The 19,976-nt window shown below is 44.4% G+C and overlaps 1 long non-coding RNA gene across 3 annotated transcripts in view; it reads right to left on the bottom strand.

Annotated features, from left to right (window-relative positions):
• Window positions 1–1,099: 1,099 nt before the first annotated feature.
• Window positions 1,100–19,976, bottom strand: part of LOC103165380 — a 33,302-nt gene continuing 14,425 nt past the window's right edge. The window contains exons 3-4 of one of the 3 annotated variants that reach the window (XR_484538.3): window positions 13,960–14,193; window positions 13,478–13,696 (exon numbers count right to left, since the gene is read on the bottom strand). This is a non-coding gene — a long non-coding RNA (uncharacterized LOC103165380). Of the gene's footprint in view, window positions 1,263–13,477; window positions 13,697–13,959; window positions 14,194–19,976 lie in introns of those variants that run through there. The other 2 variants (XR_003764040.2, XR_003764041.2) reach the window with 2 other exon arrangements.

Here is a 19,976-nt window from a genome sequence, read left to right as displayed (position 1 = left end):
CAGTAATTCCTTTCCCTAAATCGGCCCAGTAGAATGAGCCCAGAACCTCTTATGTCCAAGGGTTCTCACTGTACACACACTTATGTCTCACTGGACACCCACCATCGAGATGGAACCGATCCTGGGTAGGGCGGCCTACCTGCTGAGATCGAGTCAGCTTGGGGCCCCGTCCCTTCACTAAAAAATAATAATGACTGTAGTACTTGTTCAGTGCTTACTAAATGCCAAACACTGTGCCGAATGCAGGGATAGATCCACTACAATCAGATCAGATACAGGCCCTATCCCCCTTGGTTTCACAGTCAAAGATGGAGGGGGAATAGGTATTTTAATCCCCATTTTACAGAAGAGGAAACTGAGTTGCAGAAAAGTTACTTGGCCAAGGTCACAAAGAAGACAAGTGGTGGAGCTGGAATTAGAACGGTCAATCAGTGGTATTTACTAAGCACTTACCGTGTGCCGAGCCCTGGACTAAATGCTTCAGAGAATACAAGAGTTGGTAAGCAGCATGGTCTAATGGATAGAGCCCAGGCCTGGGAGTCAGAAGGACCTAGGTTCCAATCCTGGCTCTGCCACCTGACTGTTGTGTGACTTTGGGCAAGCCACTTTACTTCTTGGGGGTCTCAGTTCCCTCATCTGTAAAATGGAGATTAAAAAACCGTGAACCTCATGGGGGACAGGGACTGTGTCCAACCTGATTAGCTTGTATCTATCCCAGCACTTAGTACAGTGCCTGGCACCTAGTAAGAAATTAACAAGTAGCATTTAAAAAAAAGACATGATCCCTGGCCATCCCAGTCCTGTGCACTTTTCACTAGCTTTCCCTTGCTTATGTGGGTAAGATTACTAGATGGGAAGAACCCCTTTTCCCAATTTTACAAGACCAAAGTCAACTCAGCTGACAGAACATGAAGCTATCATCTTTGTGTGGGTCTCTGATTAACAATGGCAACTTCCTGATGCTTCAAAAAGAAGCCTGGATCAAACACCTTTCTCAGCATGGCAGTGTCTTAAAAGAGAGATTAAGTAAACACGTCATTCCTGCTGGTAAAATAATTGAATCTGTTGCTGACTGTTTAATGCCATGTTTAGCCAGAACTCACAAGGGAGAGTTTATTACATTAGCATAAACAAAGACAGTGATGCATAATATGCAGCAAGCAGCGTTCTGCAGACAGGCTAGAAAATCGGACCAACTCCAGCTCCAAACGGGAGTCCGAAAAGGCAAGAAGAAAAGGCCATCTTGTTATTGCATGCTTGACCTGAGAGAGGGGACACAGTCAAGATTAGGGGATAAAACGTCATCACCAGCGTGTAACAAGGCACAAAGCAGGATGAATTCAAACTGAGACTGGGAAGTTCCCGCACCTATCTGTGGGACTAGGTAGGTCCAGTTTTTAAGGCTTGCGTACAGAGCACAGAACTGGGAGTGAGGAGACCTGGGTTCTACACCAATCTCTGCCACTAGCCTGCTAGTTGACCTTGAGCGAGTCACTTAACCTCTCTGGGCCTCAGTTCCTCATTTATAAAGTGGGATAAGGTAGATTGTGAAGCCTGCTGTGGGATAGGGTGTGTGTCTGGTCTGATAACCTTTTATCTACTGCAGCACTTAGCACATAAGTGCTTAATAAATACATTACCACCATTATGATGTTTAAATCTTAAACACTTAAGTAGGTAAGGATGCTGTGGAGTTTCAATCCTCATTTTGCTCTCAAACAGCCTAGCTTTGTCTTCACATTTCTGTTGCATTCAGGAAATCGACTGACCTATTTTCCTTGGACTCTTTTGGCTTGCGCTTCAAAAAGAGAAAGTGAAGCACTAGTCAGTATTCGCCTGCTGGGTTGGGCTTACACTATATTATTAAAAGTTTTGGACTAGCTGCTTAGGAGGGCTTTACTTCCAGCCACATTCTGAATGATACTCTATGTTAACTCTGGAATTGGAGGCATTTTTGTTTTTCAGATGAGGGAGGGTCCATTCCCGAATGTTCCCATCTCTAGAAACAGAAACTCTCGCTCTCTCTTCCAAATCCACCAAAAATTTTGCTACACTCCTTAGATGAATCTGTTCCAGATTCATCCCAACTGACTTCACCTCACTCTGGACCTCCCAAGACCTTCATGCTGTCTTCTCTCCCCCTCAGATACCCAGCCACCTAGCCCTTATGTGTAATTATGTGTGTGATTATTTGTGTTCATATAAATATGTTGCTGCCGGGAAAAAGCACCGGCCTGGGAGCTGGGGGACCTGGGTTCTAATCCCAGCTCCACCACTTGCCTGCTGAAGGACCTTGGGTAAGTCACTTAACATCTCTGGGCCTCAGTTTTCTCATCTGTAAAATGGGGATTAAATACCATCTTAGCAGGAGGGCAATTAGGAACAGATCAATTAAGGGGAGGAGAATTCATTTTTCAAGATCTACCTTCATCCTGCCCCAAACAGCAGCTTTACAGAGTTCCCAATTCCAGTCTCCAAGATTTACATGCACAGCACTCTTACCGCTGATGCAGACCCAAAAATCAATTTTGGGGGCACTTTTTCAAGCAGAGAAAAAGCTGGCTCAGTTTATGTGAATGTCTTTACATTTCACTGTCTCCATGGAAAAGCTTCAACTACAGAGGCTGGGGTTGTGGGTGGAAGAGACAGAGTGACAGGCTTTCTGAAATTCTTCAAGGTTGATCAACTTCAATTTTACTGGCCAGAAGAGACATCTTCAAAGCTATAGTCCCCTGAAAATCTCATCAAATCTACCTAGTGTGCTGCTCTGGCTAGGAAATAATAATGATAATAATGATGGTATCTGTTAAGCACTTACTATGTGCGAAGCACTTGGTTTTGCCTCAAACCCCTGTTCCTCTCTGTCCCTCTCCCCTGTCATCTCTCAACAGTGTTTACTGGGATGTACAGAAGACCAAAATGGCAAGGCCCATGCCCTCAACAAGCTTATGATTGGTGAAGAAGGCAAGAGCAAATGAGGTGAGGTATGTGGGAGCACAGATAAAATTACAGGTCTGAACCAGGGGGCAGGTGGTTGGGGCACTGCGACGGGGCTTTGTGTGATCCAGTGCAAACGTAAACCTGATTTTCCATTGCAAAAAAGTCCAAGAACACCAGGTGGGTCTGGGGGGTGCTGAGGTAATGGGATCTGGGGTCATGGAGTGGTCCGAGGTTCTGCTACCAACTTGGATAAGCCCAGGGCTCACCTATGGACCTCAGTTTTCTCATCTGTAAAATGGAAAGAATACCTGGTGCCCTCTCCTTAGCTCACAGGGGAGATTTTGAGGCATATACAAATATGATGGTTCTAGCACTTATAAACTTATTACAAAACATAAATTTATTTACACCCTCCTTCACTCTCAGGCATTTAAGTGTCTTTGATGATTTAAATATTTTTAGTCTTGTAAATAGTTTTATTTTTGCCTTCCCCCATAAGAATGTGATCTCCTTCTGTCCTTCCCAAGCACCAAATACAGGGTGCTACTCCAGGTGCTCAATACATGCTACTACTAGGAATAACCTTCATCTGTAATCTGGATCTGAAAAATGTTTTATTGCCTTTAAAATGGCAAACCCTCTTTAGCATCCACCTCCCGCAGGTTCAGGGGATGGTAAGACATTTATCTCCTTTTCAGTATTGTGGTCAACTAGTGGAAGGGAGAGGCCGCCCAGAGAGAGGGTAATCTCAGAGGCGGTAAACGTCGGGACTCAATTCAAATCCCAAATTTGGATGGCCACATAACCACCTGTCAACCAGCCAAAACAATACTGCTTCCAACCTACATTGGAATTGAATTCTGGACTTAATTTTCAGCGGTGGCTGCTCCCGCCTAGTCCCAAGAGAAATTCTACTTCATTAGGACTGTGAATGTGGGGAGGTGTTTTTTTGTTTTGATTTTGCTGAAAGGCAATTATGGCACCCAAATGAAGCCTGTGGCTATTGCAGAAAAACGAGGAGGCATCATATGGAGTAGGAGGGGAAGAACTTCCTGTGAAAAATGGGTGGCATAATGAGACAAAATTAGAATAAGTGTGATGAAAAGCTGAACCACACAAAAGAGATTAGGGGAGAGAGCGTCTCCCTTGTCTCTCAGCTCGAGGGCTTTAAGTGTTATCATCAATTGTGTTACTGTAATGCATTGGCTACCAAAGCCTAATGTCCACTTTAAACAGCATCAAGAGCTATAGCAATTGAAAGATAATAAGAGGAAAATGAGTAATGAATCAATTTTATTGTATGCTGTAAAACGGCCTTCATTGAAACAGTCTGTGTTTAGACAGAGTAATAAAAATGAATGATGAAGGCGGGCGTTTAACATGGGAATTGGTGCAGGCCACGGACATATTTTCTAGTTAAAAACCTCACAAATACTTAGAAGTGGGGAGAAACTCCTTTCGTGGAAACTTGCTGCCACTCCGGAAGAGCCAGTATAAGGCCCAACATGACAAAACCACCCCTTTCGCTAGCAGAACGGGAGCCAGGCAACGGCTGGGAAGAGGCAGGCTTAAGGGTTGTAACTCATTCCCTGAGCAGCCTGTTGGAGCCCGTTTCTCCTCAGCCCCGAACCTAGCTTGTCACATTGGGTCGATGAGTCCATGTTGGAATGCCTTAATGTCAGGGCTACCAGAATCAAAGGGATCTGGGTGTTTTAAAGCGGGGCCAGAGCACAGCCTCATCCTGCAGATCTTCAAAATCATTTGCTGGTCCCTCTCCTGTACTCCCTCCCCTCTAAGCTTGTAACCCTAACACAAAAACAGGAACAAAATGGACATTACCATCTCATGACACATAGCTACAGATCCTGAGCCACAGTGAGAATAGCCCAACTTGATCATTACCTTATTTCCAACATAACCAGTTGCTTGGTTTCTAGTGGCCACCGTCATTTATGTGGATCGGGTTACAAAAGTCGATTCGATTAGAGACTTGGAAAAGGAAATGGCTTTTTCCCCTCACCTCTCTGGGCAGTGATTGATCGGTTGCTCACCGGTGGAATTCACAAAGGTTTCAGTCTATAAAAGCAAACTGAGTCATCACATCAGTCTTTGCCACTGAAAAACTCCAACTGAAGGCATCGTGAAAAATAATTCTTATGCCCAGACCAGCTATTCCCTCCATCTCCCCCCTTAATATCTCCTCTTCTGTTTCTTTAGGTCACTCTGATTTTTCAAAGCACTTAGCACCCAGGAAGGAGGAGGAGAGGTGAAAGCTGAGTTATTCTTTCCTGTCTGGATCTCTGAAGGTCTGAGAGAATAATAAATATCCACCAGAGCAGCAGTCAAGGAAAAGGATCACCATTTCAAATCAAACCCTAAAAAGGTTTATTGTCTCTCTCAAGAATGATACCAAAGCCTTGGCTGACCATTTGCAGATGTAGCCTGCTTCTCTGTAGTCGCTCCGAAAAGTATCACCACCTCCGAGAGCCAGGTGATGGAGAAACGCTCCTTGTGGAGCCGGGAGAGGTGATCACCCCCACAGCAGTTTGAGCTGAGCTCACATCTCCTCCCAGAGGCCTTCCCCAACTAAACCCTCAATTCCCCTTCTCCACCTCCCTTCTCTGTTGCCTGTGAACTTGGGATCTGTATCTTTTAAGCACTTGATATTCACCCCACCTTCAGACCCACAGCACTTATATACACAACCACAATTTATTTTGTCTGTCTCCCCATCTAGAATGTAAGCTCTGTGAGGGCAGAGAACACACCTACCTGTTCTCTCCCAAGTGCTTAGTACAGTGCTCTGCATATAGTCTTGTCCTAGGCTGTCGAGTCATCTCCGACCCATAGCGACTCCATGAACGCATCTCTCCAGAATGCCCCACTCTCCACCTGCAATCATTCTGGTAGTGCATCCATAGAGTTTTCTTGGCAAAAATACGGAAGTGGTTTACCATTGCCTTCTTCTGCATCGTAAACCCGAGTCTCCGCCCTCGACTCTCTCCCAGGATGCTCCTTCCCAGCATGGGTGAGTTTTGACTTCTAGCAGATTGCCTTCCACTCATTAGCCACTGCCCAAGCCAGGAAAGGAAGGGGTATAATAATAATGATGGTATTTGTTAAGCACTTACTATGTGCCAAGCTCTGTTCTAAGCACTGGGGTAAATACAAGGTAATCAGGTTGTCCCACGTGGGATTCAAAGTCTTAATCCTCATTTTACAGATAAGGTAACTGAGGCACAGAGAAGTTAAATGACTTGCTCAAAGTCACACAGCTGATAAGGGGTGGGGATGAGGGAACTGGATCTTTGGAGAGTCAGAACCCATGACTTCTGACTCCCAAGCCCGTGCTCTTTCCGCTAAGCCAAGTAAATATGTATTTTTACTCCACTGGTTCCTCCTGCCTGTAATTTATTTTTAGAAGCTAGATTGTAAACACCTCGGGTGCAGGAATCATGACTACTAGCTCTATTGTACCCTTCCAAGTGTTTAGCACAATGCTCTGCACAGGGTAGGTGATCAATAAATACTATTGATTAAATTGGCAGTGAAGAGACCCCTATGGTCTGCTGGGCCATAGTGACCTTTAGCCATCTCTCTCACCTGGTACAGGGGGCACGGGAAGAGAGTCCAAAGACTCTCCAAAGATCCAGTCCCCTCAGGCCCAACAGTATAAATCATCCAAGAGATGCTGGAGACTAAATGGTCATTCATACAGTAGGAGTTCAAATATCATTGGCTACTTGAAAAAAGGCGAAAAAAAGATTAAAAAATAAATGAAAATAATTTATATATTCTGAGAAAGCATGCCACACTAATCTCGATTTTGCAGAAATGATGTTCTCAGTACAACGGTTATGGAAGACAATTGTAGCAAGACCTGGGGACCTGGAGAGAAAGACAGATCCCATTTGTCTCCTGGGTGAGAAACAGATACTGGGATCCATTGCTTTGGATTCCCCAGGTTGCTCTAGGATCTGTAAACAGAGGAATTTTTGTGATTATTAAGAGGTCAATGAAAATTTTTGCAGGATAGTTATCACCCAACTAGCGACCTAGTGGAACGAGCATGGGCCTGAGACCTAGGTCTAATCCCAACTTCATCCTTTGCCTGCTATATGACCTTAGGCAAGTCACTTGACATCTCTGGGCCTCAGTTTCCTCATCCGTAAAATGGAGCAAAGATATCTGTTTCTTCTCTCTCAGGATGTAAGACCGACGTGGGACCGGGGGTGTGTCTGATCTGCTTACACTGTATTTAGTTCAGTCCTTGGTCATAGTAAGCGTTTAACAAATACCATAACAATAATGATTTATAGTATCCCTACTCAACCCACCAGTGATTTCAAAGGAAAAGAAATGACTGAATCTAGGAATTCTGACTTCCATTCTTCCACAGTTTAGGCCTTTAAAATTGGGATCCTTAGCTCCAAGGTCATTGCGCTCCTAAACTGTCCCTCAGAGCACATCTGGGTGACTGTTCAATTGGCCCCCTTGCCAAGGGCTTTTCTAAGCAACGGGATTACAGTTAGGCAGATAAATCAATCCTGAGAGGCAGCACATGCAGAATCAACTAAGACAGGTAGTGAAATAAGATCCCGACCTCTCTCCACTCCTCCGCAACAACTGCTGTCGTTTCATATTTGGAGAAAAGGCGGGAGCTATAAGTCCACCATTCCTATTAGGAGAGCTAGCCCCTGGTCATTCTGAAATCAATTCTCCCAGCAGCCTTCGAGGAACATGGCCTGACGCTTCCTGCTCAGCTCTTTGAGGTGGCTTTTCTGAAACACCCTCGTGCCCCCGGTGCCCCAACTCCTCCGCAAAGTTTGTTGAAAATGATTTCCTTAGATTTTGGCACTGCTTGCGGCTCTGTTACCTAGAAAATGCAGCCTTTAGCTGTCAGCCTCTTTAGTGGCCTCCGGTGTATAATAAATAGCCCAAGCCTCTCCGAGCCTAAAAATACTGGAACAGAGAAACTGTTATAGCCCAGGGGGTGAGATAAGATTGACTACAGGTCTCTGCTTGTCTTGGAATACCCAACAGGACCTACATTGTTCTAGCTGTCTCTGACCACAGAAGGCCCGGTGCAGGGATTTAACTCTCTAGATGCTGGCAGACATTCTCTCCCCAGCTAGTCCCCTCACACCTGCTCCGTGGGCAGAAGATCCAGTCCGTCCTTCCTTCCCCTCCACACCCTTTCCCGGGTTCCGCTTCTTTGAGCAGGGTAGGAATGAGTGGAGGAGGAGGGGGAGAAGAATGAGCGATATTTTCTGTCTGCCCTTTGGGCGGCTGAGTAGAAAGGACAGGGGGAGTAGTGGGATAGAGGAGGCTGAGGGAGACTAAGGACGGAAAGGGTGGTTGTGGTTTCTTCCTCTTCTTGTTTTGTGTCCCTGAGCCCAGCTTCCCAGCTTCCCAGCCCCACTGTCTCTGAAAAGTTTGAATTTCTGTTTTTAGAGTTCTTTCATTCAATCGTTTTTATTGAGCACTTACTGGCTGCAGAGCCCTGAACATTGTACTCTCCCAAGCACATAGTAACAGTGAGCAGACACATTCCTACCCACAATAAGCTTACATCTAGAGAGGAGCTTGTGATCTTGAGCAATAAAACTCTGGGGTTTGCACCTGACATTTGAGTTTTAGATTTATCAAGAGGTTTCTGTACCTTGTTTATCAAGAGGTTCCCTGACTTATTAATAATAATAATAATGTTGGTATTTAAGTGCTTACTATGTGCAGAGCACTGTTCTAAGCGCTGGGGTAATAATGTTTGTATTTGTTAAGCGCTTACTATGTGCAGAATACTGTTCTAAGCGCTGGGGTAGATACAGGGTAATCAGGATGTCCCACGTGAAGTTCACAGTTAATCCCCATTTTACAGATGAGGGAACTGAGGCACAGAGACGTGAAGTGACTTGCCCACAGTCACACAGCTGACAAGTGGCAGAGCCGGGAGTCGAACCCAAGATCTCTGACTCCGAAGCCCAGGATCTTTCCACTGAGCCACGAGTTAGCACTTCCTGAATGTTATTATTTAGTGAGTGCTTACTATGGGTAGATCGCTCTACTAAGCGCTCCAGAGAGTATAGTACAAAAGAATAGGGAGAGACGATCCCTGATCACAATATCAACAGATGGGTGATTTTCACGTGGAGGGTGGAGGTAGCTTAATATTAAGTGGTGTTAATTGTCAATTTCCAAGGCAGCTACAAATGGCCATAAATTGAGTATAGATGGTCAGTATAGGGAGGCAGCATGGCTTCAGTGGAAAGATCAGGGAATTGGGAGTCAGAAGACTCATTTCTCAGCCCAGCTTTGCCACTGACCTTGCTGTGTGACCCTGGCAAATCACTAAGCCTCTCTGGGGCTGAGAATTTGGGATAAGATACACACTCTCTCAGATCCCCATGTGGACCAAGCATGCTTTTTGATCTGTTTGTCTTGTTTCTACCCCTGTGGTCAACACAGTGCTTCAGCACATGATAAGCCTTTAATAAATACCATGATAATCATTATTTCCATCTGAGCTTTCTATTATAGCGACCAAAACCAAAGCCTTTTAGGTAGGAATGTGCTAGAGCCAGAAGCTCAGATGCTGTTTAAAAAGATTTTGGAATCCCCTGCAGTATCAAATCTTTAGAGAACTTTCCCAAGTCTGACTGGCTTCCTCTCCATGGCCCTAGTAGTCCAGGAGAATGAGAACCAGTCAGTTCAGGGGCTGAAGGAGCCAGCTAGGGACTTGGGGAGCTGGGGGTTCCAAAACCTGGTTTTATTGCTGACATCGTGGAACCTCAGACAAGTCACTTCACTTCTTTGCAACTCCATTTCCTCCCCTGAGAAATGAGGTTAATTAATCATACCAGTCATAGAGGCTGGGGAGAAACAAGCAACAATGAAATCATTTGAAATAAAAATATAGTTCTTTCTTTAAAATCCCAGAAGTTTGAATTCATCCTTAAGAGGACCCTAGCTTCATTTTCGCCGGCATTTTAACTCTTTGGAGCTTAGATAATGTTTCTTAGTAAAAGACCTTTTCTTCCATGGCTCCTCAGCCTGACTTCTTCATGCTTCCACAGAACCCTAGTGGCTAAAAACAGATGAAAGGTTTTTCTTTCAAGTCCTTTAAATTATCCTCCATCCTATTCCTAGGCAGCTCTCTGACTGCTCCAATTCTTTATCATTCATGAGGAACTCCAATAAATTGTGATCTCAGTCACCCCCATCCCCCCCCCGCCCACCATTCTCCACAGCTATATAAATTGAAGAAAAAACATATAGCTGGGTGAAAATTCTACTTGCTGGTCCAGCTATTTCTATTCCCTCCTAGAGCACCAAAGGTCGAACAGTCTTCTGGGGGAATGCTCCTATTTGGGTATACCCGAGACTTAGGGAGAGGCTTTCTTGACCTCCAAAAAAGTTCGTCGCTCAAGATTACAGGCACCACATCCTCTCTCAGGACCTGGAAGTGTTCTCCAGCTCCACATACAGAAGCTGCTCTGGCTTCTTATCAACACTCAGCACCCACGGAAGATAAATTCCAAGTGACACCTGCAGCCGCGGGCGTAACTTGGATTGAGCCACGAGGAGCCCGAAACCTGGCTCCTACTGCCCCAGTGCCCTTTTGCTTTTTTTTTGAATTTTATCCTTGCTCTCTGTATCGTTTCAATCAATTGTATTTGTTGCTTACTGTGTACAGAACAACATACCAAGTTCTTTGGTGGGAGGCGGGGGTGGTACAAAATGGCAGAGTTGGTAGACACATTCCCTGGCAACAAAGAGCTTAAAGTCTTGGTCCCTCAGGTCCATCTTATTCTTGGATTAAGAATCCCTTGCCACTCAGAGACCGTGTTTAATTCCCATGCATGCTATTCTTGCCCAGCTCCTAGTACAACACTTTGCAAACAGTAGATGCTTAATAGTTACTATTATTTCTATACTTTCCCAGCCAGAGACACCCACACATTCCATCATCTTCCCTGGTGGTTTCTATCACTGCTGCCACGTTTGCACCATGAAAAAAAATCAGTCAGAAATCCTGAGTATATACCCATGACTCACGGGGTCAACTTAAGTTCCTGTTTTTTATGCTTAGAGCTTCCCTTATCCTAAGGCCTCTATGGTTTTATCACCTTTTATCAGAAAGTGCCTTGGGTTTAGGGTATGATTTCCAAAGAGGATCAAACTCATGGTCATTGAAACAGTAGGGAAGAATTCTCCTGGAGTTAGAGGCAGTCAACTTGAGACACTACATTCCCTATCGGTTTCAGCTGTCCGATATGTAGGTTTCGACTCCTCAAGACTAGCCTGCTTTATGGCACTAGCCCCAGAATCCTCATGGAGTCTCACGGGAGCTATGGGGAAAAGGGAGAAACCATTTTAAAAGTTTACTATGAATAACAGAAAAAATTAATCCACTAATTTCCAGTGCAGAAAGCCACCTACCAGTTTGTGGAACCTCTCTGACAGCATAAATATCAATCAGTGGCATTTACTGAGCATTTGCTGTGGGCAGAGCACTGTATTAAGCTCTTCAGAGAGTACGACAGAGTTGGCAGACATGTTCCCTAACCCCCAACAAGCTTAGAGTCTAGTTGCACTAATGTAAGTACATTATTCACCTGTAATTTAAGTCACTATACAAAACTCAGTAATTTAGGTAAAAATAGCGTTATCTATTTTTCAGGAACTAACCCTCTGTTTATAATACTGCTCCAAAGAGAAAACGTGGCCTTCTGGAAACAGCACCAGCCTGGGAGTCACAGTAAGAGTGGTATTAGTATTTATTAAGCATTTACTGAGCTCTACTAAGTTCTGGGAGAGAATACTCAGGTGGGAATTAACCGTGGCCCCTGGCCCTTAAGGTGGGGCTCATAATCAGAGGACCTTAGTCCTAAACTCAGCTCTGTCATTTGCCTGTTGTGAGACCTTGGGCAAATCACTTAAATTTTCTAAGCCTCAGGTGCCTCATCTGTAAAATGGAGATTCAATTTGCATTCTCTCTCCTACTTAGACTATGAGCCCAACATGGGACAGGGACTATGTCTGACTTAACTTCTATCCACACCAGTGTACCAGCGTAGTATCGTGCGTGGCTCATAGTAAGCGCTAAACAAATGCCGTAATTATTATTTGTTCTGTGTTTGGATTAAAGATGCAATTCTCAAGAAACAATTGTTCTGAAAGTCCTAGGGCTTCCTGACTAGGCATCCTCTCCTCATTATCCAACGGTTGAACTAATCCCAAGAACATGACCTGTAGCTCTTTATTATGCATCGTTCAGTAGCGATAGTAGCAGTGGGATTTTACTGGGCCCCTTCTGAATGCAATACAGTATACTAAGCAGTTGGAAAAGACCAAAAACAAGCAGAAGGTTTATTCCCCACCCACAAGGAGCTTACAATGTAATGATTGTAAGGCCTTGCCAGAAAAACCTAAAAGACTCAATAGTGATGGCAATGAAATGGAAATAAATTCTACTTGCATTCTTCCCAAAACATTTATTTTCAAGTGCCCTCACTGCCTTCCGTGGCTCTGAAAACTGCTCACAATGAGGTCAATGTTGGGGGATAACAACGTGAGAGAGAGTTTTCTCTTTAAATCCAGTGAACGCCTGAAGACGCCTTGACCTTCCCTTCCCCAGATTATTTTTATTGATCCATCATGCAGGAACCCAGTATTTTTGTTACAGTAATTTACATTAAATGTAGTTCCCTTCTCAGATTTCATTAGAAAATAGGGAGTTTTTCCACTGCTTTTAAAATATATATATATATATATTTTTACCACTTCTGTCATTTCACTGCTCTCCCCATATGACTACAGTCTATACACTTCTTTACAACAAATACCTTCCTATAATGTATGCTATTTGGTCTTTTCATTTTAACTTTGAGAATGTGTTTGGGAACAACGTATGTTTGAAAAATGCAATGGGGAGCAAAGCTATGTTCAAGTACTCCTGCTCACAGATTCAGAAAAAAGAAATATTGAATTCCATTTTCAAGTCCTAATAACATGAAAATAACCTTACCTACTCTTTTCCATGGTGCCTATTACTGCACTGCCCTGACAAACATACTGTAGAAAAAGGAGGAGGAGACAATCCTTGGATTTCCCCTGTGTGACATGTCCTTTCTGTATGTTTTCTTCCATTCCAGCCTCTCTGGGTAAGAGAAATTTGGAAGACTGAGGTAAGGTCTTCAGAAAATGAAGCCCAGACTTGAAGTCAGGCATCCGGACTTCATTCTTAACTCAGCCATTATCAATCCCTGGAATTTATTAAGTATCTATTGAGGCTAAGTCACTGCATTAAGTGCTTGGGACTTAAGGTACAGAAGCGAAATACCCACTCCCAGCCCTCAGAGGTCTTATAGTTCAATGGAAGAGGTAGTTGATTATTTTACAGATAGTGAAGGCCATAGGAAGAGCAAAGATAAAGCTGGAAATATGAGCGCATCAGGATAAAACAGCAGAACAAATAATTGGTTTGTTGAGAGACATATAAATGTATAATTAAAAACAGACATATGTTCTCCAATGACTAAGAGAGGTTTCACAAGTAACAGTTTATCTAACCGGGTTCCGGGGAGATTGAGGTGGCAATAGGCTTCTTCTGGGTGTAGAAGGTGGTCATATTGCCCATCTGCAGCCCCAGGGTTGCCCCTGGGGAAGCTGGGATGAATGGGCTCCCTGGAGTTCATGGAATGGTTCATTTCTGTAGATGGATCCCCAAAAGAGCCAACTGGATCAGAGTATGGACCTAGGAGTCAGAAGGACCTGGGTTTTAATCCTGACTCCGCTGCCTGTCTGCCGTGCGACCTTTGGCAAGTCACTTCACTTCTCTGGGCCCCAGTTCCCTCAACTGTAAAATGGGGTTTAAGACTGTGAGCCTTATGTGGGACATGGACTGTGTCCAACCTGATCAGCTTGTTTCTACCCCAGCACTTAGTGCAGTGCCTGGCACAATAAACATTTAAATACCATGCAAAACCCATCCTGAACCAGGATTAAAATAAAAATTACCAGTTGGCTGCCTCAGTACCCTGTACTGATGATGCCCAGCCTGACCAGCTCCTCATTTGAGGATCATCTTGGTACTCAGCAGAGACAGCAGCTGTACGTGGGCTTGTACGCCTTGCTTTGCAGTGCAAACACTCATTAATTGGCACTCACAAAGCCCGGATCAATCTCTCCAATGTCTGGCTCAGCAGAGCAGCGAATGAACATTTCAGCATTACCCAGAGATGGAGATCGGCACTGGAAAAAAACGAGATTTTTCAGATCAAGTCGCAGGACAACACAGCCAAGTGCTGGTATAATCGTAACTCTGGTATTTGTTAAGTGCTTACTACGGTCAAGCACTGTTCTGAGTACTGGGGCAGATACAAAGTAATCAGGTCAAATGTAGTCCCTGTAGTCTGACAGCCTAAGTACAAGGGAGAACAGGTATTGAATCCACATTTTGCAGATGAGGAAACAGAAAAGTTAAGTGATTTGTGCAAGATCCACAGCAAGCCTTCGGCAGAGTGGAATTAGAACCCAGGTCCTCTGACTCCCAGGCCCGTGTTCTTTCCTTTAAGTCATGCTGCTTCTCATGTGCTAGTCCTGAAACTGGTTTAAAATAGCCCGGAGCCCACGATAAATTTTTAAACAGAACAACTAGGAGTCTAATGAACTACAATGCCCAGATGGTGCAGAGTTTCTGTTTATCTCTGAAGAGAAACTCCACTGTGGAACAAAAGAGAGAATCATTCCCAGGAGGTCTCCAGGCAGCTGCCGTCATTGGCCTGCCGATGAGTCCTGGAAAAACAACAACAATTTTATAACCATCTAAGTGCTTCAGCTTTGCAGACTGAGGCCTGGAAACAGCCCAGGATCAGAAAAAGAAAAAAGGAGCTAAGTCTGGGGTAGGCACAACTGGTACGACAACCACTGAAAGCCATTCTAACCAAACTGCATCCTTTCTCCTGAAACCTCAGTTTGTCCAAAACTGTCAGCGTCTTCTCCCACACCAGGTGGGACTTGGGGGGGGGGGAGGAATGAGAGGATCAGGTGGTTGGGAGGCAGCTGTGTGAAGGAAGCCAGACTAACACATGGAGGGACAGGGATGCTCAATTAGCTTTTCTAAGATTCATTCAATTCAATTGTACTTATTGAGTGCTTCCTGGGTGCAAAGCACTGTATACTAAGCGCTTGGAAAGTACAACAATAGACAGACACATCCCCTGCCTACAGTGAGCTTACAGTCTAAGAGTTTCAGGGTAACGTCCACATCATTACCGGCAGGATTGGCTTCAGACATTTAGCTATCCAGAGTTGGGGAAAAAAACAATGCCTCCTTCCCAAGAGCAGCTACCCTAATGCACATGACACTTTGACACTCAAACATAATTGGGGTATCTGTTAAAAACACTTTGTGGGATCGATAATACAATCAGGTCTCACCCAGCCTGACAATTGATGAAAATCCACCCTAGTCCACCTATCCAAATTCTTGAACCTAGAGTATTTCTTTGGGAGAAGCCCTCATCCTCACCTATCCCTCCCCTTGCTCCACAGCCATTGCTTCCCCCTCCTGGGTCCCCGTAAAGACCCGTGTCGCTTCGGACTGGGGCTGAGGGATGCTACGTGTGTTCCAGGTTTCAACTGTTACTGGATCCTCTGCTGGTGTTCCTTGAGGGGATGCCTCACTTGCTGATCTAAGCTGGTCTCCCCCTCAAGCATCGGACAGGGCAACAACTCACCCCCAGCTACAAACGGCCCTGCCTGCATAAGGATGAGATACCTTTAAAAAAGGAGCATTCAAGAGGATGGTGCTAATGATGAAAATATTTAAGTGATTACTATGAGCCAAGCACTGTACAGAGCACTGGAGCAGTTACAAGATAATCGGATTTCATATAGTCCCTGTCTCAGGTGGGGTTCACAACCTATGTAGGAGAGAGAACAGATATTAAATCCCCATTTTAAAGATGAGGAAATGGAGGCTCAGAGAAGTAAAGTAACTTGCCCAAGGTCACACAGCAGACAAGTGGTGGAACTGGTATTAGAACCCAGATCCTCTGACTCCCAGGCTTGTGCCCTTTACTCTGAGTCCTGATGAATAATAACAATAACAACAACAATAATATTTGTTAAGCACTTACTATATGCCAGGCACTGTACTAAGCACTGGGGTAGATACAAGATAATCGGGTTGGACACAGTCCCTATTCCACATAGCCTCACAGTCTTAATCCTCATTTTACAAATGAGGTAACTGAGGCACAGAGAAGTGAAGTGACTTGCCCAAGGTCATTTGGCAGAACTGGGATTAGATCCCAGGTCCTTCTGACTCCCAAGCTCATATATAGGAAGTATGTATAGGATGTATAAGGAACAGAAGCAACAGAACAGAGTTTGGCTGAAATGACTAGTCGGTAGTTTAATCCTATAAGTAAATTTGTTGTTTTATAAGTCTGCAGTCATTGGTTTGCATCTCTAAAGACAAAAACGCCCTTGTCCGCCGCCTCCCCAGGGGCTAGAATGAGTATGTGGACAATCACGTGCACTTTTATACTTTTTTAATGGAGATTTTCCTAAAAGCATCAGTCCACTTTCAAAAAAAAACAAACAAAAAAAACTAAAAATAAAAAGAGAAACCCAACAACCTTTTTTGTTTTTTTAAATAGTATTTGTACTCTCCCCAGCATTTAGTACAGGCCTTTGCACACAGTAAGCACTCAATAACTACAACTGAATAAATCTGTTAAGCATTTACCATGTACCAGGCACTGTATTAAGCTCTGGGGTAGATACAAGATAATCAGCTTGGACACAGTCCCTATTCCAAATGAGACTCACCATCTTAATCCTCCATTTGACAGATGAGGTAACTGAGGCATAGAGAAGTTAAGTGACTTGCTCAAGGTCATACAGCAGACAAATGGCGGAGCCTGGATTTTGAATCTAGTTCCTTTTACCTCCAGGTCCAAACTCTTTCCACTAGCCAAGCTACCTGATAAGGTGGTAATAAGAACTGTGGTATTTTTAAAATATACCACAATTTCATTTTATCAAGTACTTTCTGTATGCAGAAAACTGTATTGGGAGCTTGGGAAAGGTACAAGACAACGGAGTTGTTAACGATGTTCCCTGACCACAACAAGCTTACAGTCTAGAGGGGGAAGCAGATATTAATAACTATCTCACATACATATTTCTACTCCCTCTCAAGGTTGGTCACCCACTGAAATAGGAATTGCCTTCTGTTCTAGGAAAGTGTTCCTGCTATTAAGGCTTTGTCCTATATAATAATAATAATGGTATGCGTTAAGAGCTTACTGTGTGCCGAGCACTGTTCTAAGCGCTGGGGTAAATATGACGTAATCAGGTTGTCCCACGTGGGCCTCACAGTCTTAATCCCCATTTTACAGATGAAGTAACTGAGGCACAGAAAAGTTAAGTGGCTTGTCCAAGGTCACACAGCAAATAGCCTGGATTAGAACCCACGTCCTCTGACACCCAAGCCCGGAGTCTTTCCACAAAGTCATGCTGCTTCTCTATTCTTCTTTTAGTGCCGTATCACTATGGTGGTATTGATGTTAAATGCCAGTACTCAATACAGCCCCCTCCATTCACAAGAGCGTGCGTTGGTCTGGCCATGTGAGTGCTCTGAACAGAGTACATGTTTACTGTGTGTTGAGCATACAAAGACCCTTTGTGTACCATTACAGACCCCTGCTGGGTTTGGCCATCATATGAAAACTTCGCTGCTCTGGTGCTAACCTTCTCACTGGGCCTAACCTTCTCACTGGGCCTCCATCTCACCTGCCTCATCACCGACCCCTGGCCCACATCCTGCCTCTGGCCTGGAACACCCTCCCTCCTCAAATCAGACAGACAATTACTCTCTCCTTCTTCAAAACTTTATTGAAGGCACATCTCCTCCAAGAGACCTTCCCAGACTTAGCCTCACTTTTCCTTATCTCCCACTCCCTTCTGCCTCACCCTAACTTGCTCCCTTTGTTCTTCTTCCCTGCTCCCAGCCCCACAGCACTTATGTATAGATCTGTAATTCTATTTATTTGTATTGATATCTGTTTCCCCCCAACGCCCCTCAAGACTGTGAGCTCATTGTGGGCAGGGATTGTCACTATTTATTGTTGTATCGTTCTTTTCCAAGTGCTTAGTACAGTGCTCTGCACACAATAAGCACTTAATACAATTGAATCCATGAATGAGTGTCTTTAAAGCATGGCACTGAAGCTATGATTGCCAGGGAAAAAAACCTCAAGACTAAGTCTCACACATAAATGTGCTGAAGTATCTGGACTCTGATGAACATCATACATCCCAAACTTTAGGTTTGTTGGGGACAACGGAGAGGACAATAATGGATTTTTCTTAGGTTTATGTCTAGCATTTGTTTAAATTCATAATCTTATTGCCACTTAATCATGTAAATTATTAACAACTCTATTTGGTATGCATTTTTATCACTACTTTAATATATTTATGCTGTTTTGGCCAATTCTTTGGACCTTGGGAATGCATTAATGCACTTTTGTTTCCTATGGGAAACTATTTCAACTTAGCACTCTTTTGCTCAATGCTGTTTTCCTAGCACCAATTAAGAAGGCGAACCAGGGTGCATCGGTTTATGGTAAAATCCCTTTCTCTCTCCGTCTGGCTCTCTTGGTCCCAGCTGGCAGTGGAGTCCTGGGCTGCCAAATACCGCTCTTGAACCAAGAACCCCAACTCTTCTACATGCTGCATTATGTTGCACAAAAAGCTCCTATATTGTTTCCCTTACTTTATTGGATGACTATGGGAATCTGACTTGACTCCGTGTAGGTGTCAAGGGGGCTTTTAGAATCATAGGTGGATTTTAATACCAAAGGATGAGGCTAATTCTGGATGTGGCTACTCTGAGGGGCAGAGGGGGTTGGGTTGGGGGGGGGGTGCTGGAGAGCGAGAGAATGAGAGAGAATGCACATGCGCACACCTGAAAAATTACTCCTCCTAGTTTTCTGACATTTGAGGTGTGCCTGGAAACAACCACCATTTTCAAAATTTCTATCTGACAGGGGATTCTTCTGTGGTTGGGGGAAGGGGAAGTGAGGAGGGGGAAGCTAAGAGGAGAGGACAGAACTCAGAAAGAAACCCATTTTGAAATCATTTCAGACCTTGGTTTTGTTCTCACCTGGTTCTGCTTAAGAGCTGGTTCAACATACAGCTGATGATTATAGGGGAAAACCAGCCAAGTAAAGACAGAGCCAAATGTTTCTCCCTTAGCTTTCTTTGGAAATGGAAGGGAAGCTCCAGTCCAGATATTTCAAACACCACCACCATGAGCCCTGGGACCAAGTCACAAAACGGAATTCACCCGACTTCCCTTCTGTGGGCTGGAATCACGCTGTCAGCATTCATCTTGATAGAGTTTTCATGCTTGAGTGTGAAATGCTGTCATCTAGTGGATTGTTAGGTTAATCAGAGGTATTGTTCCTTTTTGGAAAAGTCCCAGGAGAGCAGGCCTGAGACTTTCTCTACCTCTGACAGGTTGGAGACTGGACCCCAAATCATTTCTCAGTTATGGTAAAAGGAGGAGGTGGAGTGGGAGGAGACTGCTGGAACAGCTACTCAAACCACTGAGCCAAGTATCAAAGCTGGGTCAACTCCACAGACACCCCCGGGGAATGTTGCCAGAAATCATGGGGATCGCTGAAGCCAAAGCGTGCATGTACTCCATTTGGAAATCCTTGACCAGGAGAGTGAATTAAAAGCCAGGGTACAATTTATTCCCCTTACAGTACCTCTCTTCTTGGAGGCCATGTCCTGAATGGTGCCTAGAGACCCTTGTGGGCTTCTTTCCCATCAATCACTGGTACGTACTGAACATTTACTATGTGCAGAGCGCTACATTAAGCACTTGGGAGAATAGAGTACAACAGACTTGGTAGACATGTTCCCTGCACACAAGGAGCTCACAGTCTAGAAGGCTTCCAAACAGTTTCAGAGCTCCTATCTGCCTGGCCAAGGGTCTTACTGGAGCTGAAGAG

This window comes from Ornithorhynchus anatinus, chromosome 13 (assembly GCF_004115215.2).
Source record: "Ornithorhynchus anatinus isolate Pmale09 chromosome 13, mOrnAna1.pri.v4, whole genome shotgun sequence".
NCBI lineage: Eukaryota > Metazoa > Chordata > Mammalia > Monotremata > Ornithorhynchidae > Ornithorhynchus > Ornithorhynchus anatinus.
This window is presented reverse-complemented; position numbering and strand designations above follow the sequence as displayed.